Raw genomic sequence first — 6,082 nt, forward strand, 5'->3', positions numbered from 1 at the left:
GAGGAGGAGGGAGAGACAGACCAGCAGGATTGAGAGGTGGGGAGGAGGAGGGAGAGACAAGACCAGCAGGATGGAGAGTTGGAGGAGGAGGAGGGAGAGACAACCAGCAGGATGAGAGGGGAGTAACGGACAGACCAGCAGGGATGCAGAGGTGGAGGAGGAGGGAGAGACGACCAGCAGGATGAGAGGTGGAGGAGGAGGAGGAGACAGACCAGCGGATGAGAGGTGAAGGGAGGAGGAGGGAGAGACAGACCAGCGCAGGATGAGAGGTGGAGAGGAGAGACAGACCAGCAGGATGGAGAGGTGGAGGAGGAGGGCAGAGACAGACCAGCAGGCAGAGAGTGAGGAGGAGGGAGAGACAGAACCAGCGGCATGAGAGGTGGAGGAGGAGGGAGAGACAGACCAGCAGGATTGAGAGGTGGAGGGATGAGGAGAGACAGACCAGCAGGATGAGAGATGAAGAGAGAGACAGACCAGCAGGATGAGAGGCTGGCAGGAGGAGGAGGGAGAGACAGACCAGCAGGATGAGAGGTGGAGGAGGAGAGACAGACCAGCAGGATGAGAGGAGGAGGAGGAGGGAGAGACAGACCAGCAGGATGAGAGGTGGAGGAGGAGGGAGAGACAGACCAGCAGGATGAGAGGTGGAGGAGGGTGAGGGAGAGGGGGAGAGACAGCCAAGCATGCCTAAGCAATCAATCTTTCCCTCTCATCTCTCAAACCTTTTTTTGCGAGTGTGTGCCTTTGTTCTTGTGTCTGAAGGTGTTTTAATACTGCAGTGGGCTAAATCAGAGTCACACCAAGTGTTTCTCTGTAGCAGTGGTGGAAAAGGTACGCAGTTATCATACTTGAATAAAAGTAAAGATACTTTAATAGAAAATGACTCAAGTAAAAGTGAAAGTCACTCAGTAAAATACTACTTGAGTAAAAGTCTAAAAGTATTTGGTTTTAAATATACTTAAGTATCAAAAGTAAATCTTATTGCTGAAATATACATAAGTATCAAAAGTAAAAGTATAAATCATTTAAAAATCCTTATATTAAGCAAACTAGACAGACCCATTTTCTTGTTTTGTAATTTATGGATAGCCAGGGGCACACTCCAACACTCAGACATAATTTACAAACAAAGCATGTGTGTTTAATGAGTCCGCCAGATCAGAGGCAGTAGGGATGACCATGGATGTTCTCTTGATAAGTGTGTGAATGGACCATTTTCCTGTCCTGCTAAGCGTTCAAAATGTAACGAGTACTTTTGGGTGTCACTTTTGGCTGTCACTTTTCACCACTGTTCTGTAGTATTAAACAAATGTACTTTGAAACTAAAGTATGCATCTCAATAACATGGTCATGGGTGTAAAAAAAAGAAGACTCTTGTACCATGTCAGATATAGAGTTGACAATTATTCAATTTTAAGTTTGCAGCCCAATTTTAGAACATAGAAACTCCAGATTTTTGGCTGGTCTTTAAAAATAATGTTGATTAATTATGAAATTGTGAAAAATATAAATAACATTCCACCCATGAGGCCACTAGAGGGAGTTTTGGTCATTTGTCTGCAGGAAAGTACTGCAATTGGAGAGCTTGGGACTATAAGACATAGCCGTGTTCTATTCAATGTTCTTTACCTATACAGTACTCTAAGTGCCTCGATTCATATTGATAAGTTCAAAAGAATACAAGATAAAAACACCATTCAAACCAATGAGGGTTCTGAACTTTAAAGCCAATTATCTCAGAATCATCTTTTTGCAGATAGAAGCTTGTAGTCCCAAGCTCTCGAATGCCCATCTCTCCCCATTCTCTCTCTCCTCTCCATCTCTCTCTCTTTCTCCCCCTCCCTCCACCACAGTACTCTCCTAATGGGCTTTCTGTCTGCGCACTCTCTCACACACAGAGACACTCTCTCACACACAGAGACACTCATACACACAGAGACACTCTCTCACACACAGAGACACTCTCATACACACAGAGACACTCTCATACACACAGAGACACTCTCATACACACAGAGACACTCTCATTCACACACATTAGACACCCTCACACACAGAGACATTCTCACACAAGCTCATACACACAGAGACACTCTCTCACCGAACAATCCTACACACGAGACACTCTCATACACACAGAGACACTCATACAACACAGAGACACTCTCATCAACACAGAGACATCTCTACCAACTCTCATACACACAGAGACACTCTCTACACACAGAGACACCTCATCCACGGACTCACACACACAGAGACACTCTCAATCACAAAATCCACCACAGAGACACTCTCACCCGACACCCACCACAGAGACACTCTCATACACAACAAGAGCTCCATTACAGCCCTCTCATACACACAGAGACACTCTCATACACCACAGAGACCACTCTCATACACACAGAGACACTCTCATACCACAGCCCACTGCTCCTTCCATCTGTGTCTGTGCTAAGTGACATGGTGACCGATAGTATCTGCCCCAATTCCCTTCTCCTTTTCACCTCTCTCTCTTATTCCTGCCCTCCTTCGTTTATGTATTCACCTCTCTCTCTTGATTCCTGCTCCTTTCATGTTATGTTATTCACCTCTCTCTCTCTTATTCCTGCCTTCCTTCGTGTTATTGTACCTTCACCTCTCTCTCTTATTCCTGCCTCCTTCATGTTATGTATTCACCTCTCTCTCTCTATTCCTGCCTCCTTCATGTTATGCTATTCAATCCTCTTCTCTTATTCCTGCCTCCTTCATGTTATGTATTTCACCCTCTGCTCTCTTATTCCTGCCTCCTCATGTTATGTATTCACCTCTCTCTCTTTTATTCCTTGCCTCTTCATGTTATGTATTCACCTCTCTCTCTTATTCCTGCCCCTCATGTTAATGTATTCACCTCTCTCTCTCTTATTCCTGCCTCCTTCATGTTAATGTTATTCACCTCTCTTCTCTCTTATTCCTGCCTCCTTCATGTTATGTATTCAAACCTCTCTCTCTTATTCCTGCCTCCTTCATGTTATGTATTCACCTCTCTCTTCTTATTCCTGCCTCCTTCGCTGTTATTATTTTCACCTCTCTCTCTTATTCCTGCCTCCTTCGTGTTATGTATTCACCTCTCTTCTTATTTCCTGCCTCCTTCATTGTTAATGTATTCACCTCTCTCTCTCTTATTCCTGCCTCCTTCATGTTATGTATTCACCTCTCTCTCTTATTCCTGCCTCCTTCATGTTATGTATTCACCTCTCTCTCTTATTCCTGCCTCCTCATGTTATGTATTCACTCTCTCTCTTTATTCCTGCCTCCTTCATGTTATGTACTTCAACTGCTCTTCTCTTTATTTCCTGCCCTCATTAATCCCCTCTTCCGTCTGCCTCTTTATATGTTATTCACCTCTCTCTCTCTTATTCCTGCCTCCTTCATTTGTGTTGTATTCACCTCTCTCTCTCTATTCCTGCTCCGTACATTGTTATGATATTCCCTCTCTCTCTTATTCCTGCCCCTTCTGTTATTGTATTCAGCGCTCTCTCTCTTATTCCTGCCTCCTTCGATGTTATGTATTTCATCTCTCTCTCTTATTCCTGCTCCTTCCATGGTTATGTATTCACCTCTCTCTCTTTCTTTCCTGCCTCCTTCTGTTATGTATTCACCTCTCTCTTCTATTCCTGCCTCCTTCATGTTATGTATTCACCTCCTTCTCTCTTATTCCTGCCTCCTCGGTTATGTATTTCACCTCGTCCCTCTTATTCCTGCCTCCTTCATGTTATGTATTCACCTCTCTTCTCTCTTATTCCTGGCCTCCTTCATGTTATGTATTCACCTCTCTCTTCTTATTCCTGCCCTCCTTCATGTTATGTATTCACCTCTCTCTCTTATTCCTGCCTCCTTCTGTTATTTGTATTCACCTCTCTCTCTTATTCCTGCCTCCTTCATGGTTATGATTTCACCTCTCTCTCTCTTATTCCTGCCTCCTTCTGTGTTATGTATTCACCTTCTCTCTCTTATTCCTCCTCCTCATGTTATGTATTCGACCTCTCTCTCTTATTCCTGCCTCCCTTCATGGTTATGTATGGTCACCTCTCTCTCTTATTCCTGCCTCCTTCATGTTATGTTTTCACCTCTCTCTTCCTTATTCCTGCCTCCTTCATGTTATGTATTCACCTCTCTCTCTCTATTCCTGCCTCCTTTCATGTTATGTATTCACCTCTCTCTCTCTTATTTCCTGCCTCCTTCAGTGTTATGTATCACCTCTCTCTCTCTTATTCTGCCTCCTTCCATGTTATATGTATTCACCTCTCTCTCTCTTATTCCTGCCTCCTTCGTGTGTATGTATTCCACTCTCGTCTCTCTTATCTCCTGCCTCCTTCATGTTATGTATTCACCCTCTCTCTCTTATTCCTGGCCCCTTCATGTTTATGTATTCACCTCCTCTCTCTGTATTCCTGCCTCCTTCATGTTATGTATTCACCTCTTCTCTCTTATTCCTGCCTCCTTCATGTTATTGTATCAACCGTCTCGTGCTCTTATTCCTGCCTCCTTCTGTTATGTATTCACCTACTCTCTCTTATTCCTGCCTCCTTCATGTTATGGTATTTCACCTCTCTCTCTCTTATTCCTGCCTCCTTCATGTTATGTATTCACCTCTCTCTCTCTTTATTCCTGCCTCCTATGTGTTATGTATTCACTCCCTTCTCTATATCCTGCCTCCTGTGTCATGATTATGTATTCACCTCTCTCTCTCTTATTCCTGCCTCCTTCACTGTTATGTATTCACCTCTCTCTCTCTTATCCTGCCTCCTTCATGTTATGTATTCACCTCTCTCTCTCTTATTCCTGCCCCTTATGTATTGTATTTCACCTCTCTCTTTTATTCCTGCCTCCTTTCATTGTTATGTATTCACCTCTCTCTTTATTCCTGCCTCCTTCATGGTTATGTATTCACCTCTCTCTCTCTTATTCCTGCCTCCCTTCATTGTTATGTATTCACCCTCTCTCGTAATCCTGCCTCTTCATGTTATGTATTCACCTCTCTCTCTTATTCCTGCCTCCTTTCGGTGTTATGTATTCACCTCTCTCTCTCTTATTGCCTGGCCTCCTTGCATGTTATGTATTCACCTCTCTCTCTTTATTTCCTGCCTTCCTTCATGTGTTATTGTATTCACGTCTCTCTCTTATTCCTGGCCTCCTTCATGTTAAATGTATTCACCTCTCTCTCTCTGATTCTGCCTCCTTCCATGTTATGTATTCACCTCTCTCTTCTGTATTCCTTGCCTCCTTCGATGGTTTATGTATTCACCTCTCTCTCTCTTATTCCTGCATCCTTCATTGTTATGTATTCACCTTCTCTCTCTTATTCCTGCCTCCTTCATGTTATGTATTCACCTCTCTCTCTCTTATTTCCTGCCTCCTTCTTTATGTATTCACCTCTTTCTCTCTTATTCCTGCCTCCTTCATTTATTATTCACGGTCTCTCTCTTTTTATTTTCCTGCCTCCTTTCATGTTATGGATTCACCGCTCTCTCTCTTATTCCTGCCTCCTTCAGTTATGTATTCACCTCTCTCTCTTATTTCCTGCCTCCTGTTCATGTTATGTATTCACGTCTCTCTCTTATTCCTGCCTCCTTTCATGTTATGTATTCACCTCTCTCTCTTATTCCTGCCCCTTTCATGTTATGTATTCACGTCTCTTCTCTTTTATTTCCTGCCTCCTTCATGTTTATGTATTCAACCTCTCTCTCTCTTATTCCTGCCTCCTTCTATTTATGTATTCACTCTCTCTCTTTTATTTCCTGCCTCCCTTCATTGTTATGTATTCAACCGCTCTTCTCTTATTCCTGCCTCCTCATGTTATGTATTCACCTCTCTCTCTTATTCCTGCTCCTTTCATGTTATGTATTCAACCTCTCTCTCGTTATCCTGGCCTCCTTTCATGGTTATGTACAACCTCTCTCTCTTTCTTTATTCCTTCCCCCCCCATGCCTCCTTTCATGTTATGTATTCACGTCTGCTCCTCGATATTCCTGCCTGCCTTCATGTTATGTATTCACCTCTCTCTCTTATTCCTGCCTCCTTCGTGTTATGCTATTCAACC

General features: G+C 43.5%; 1 protein-coding gene across 1 annotated transcript in view; it reads left to right on the top strand.

Annotated features, from left to right (window-relative positions):
• mbnl3 (muscleblind-like splicing regulator 3) overlaps positions 1–6,082 on the top strand; it is a 68,256-nt gene that overhangs the window by 24,466 nt on the left and 37,708 nt on the right. The window lies entirely within an intron of this gene.

The sequence above is a fragment of the Salvelinus sp. IW2-2015 genome, linkage group LG8 (assembly GCF_002910315.2).
Source record: "Salvelinus sp. IW2-2015 linkage group LG8, ASM291031v2, whole genome shotgun sequence".
In the NCBI taxonomy this organism is placed as follows: Eukaryota; Metazoa; Chordata; class Actinopteri; order Salmoniformes; family Salmonidae; genus Salvelinus; species Salvelinus sp. IW2-2015.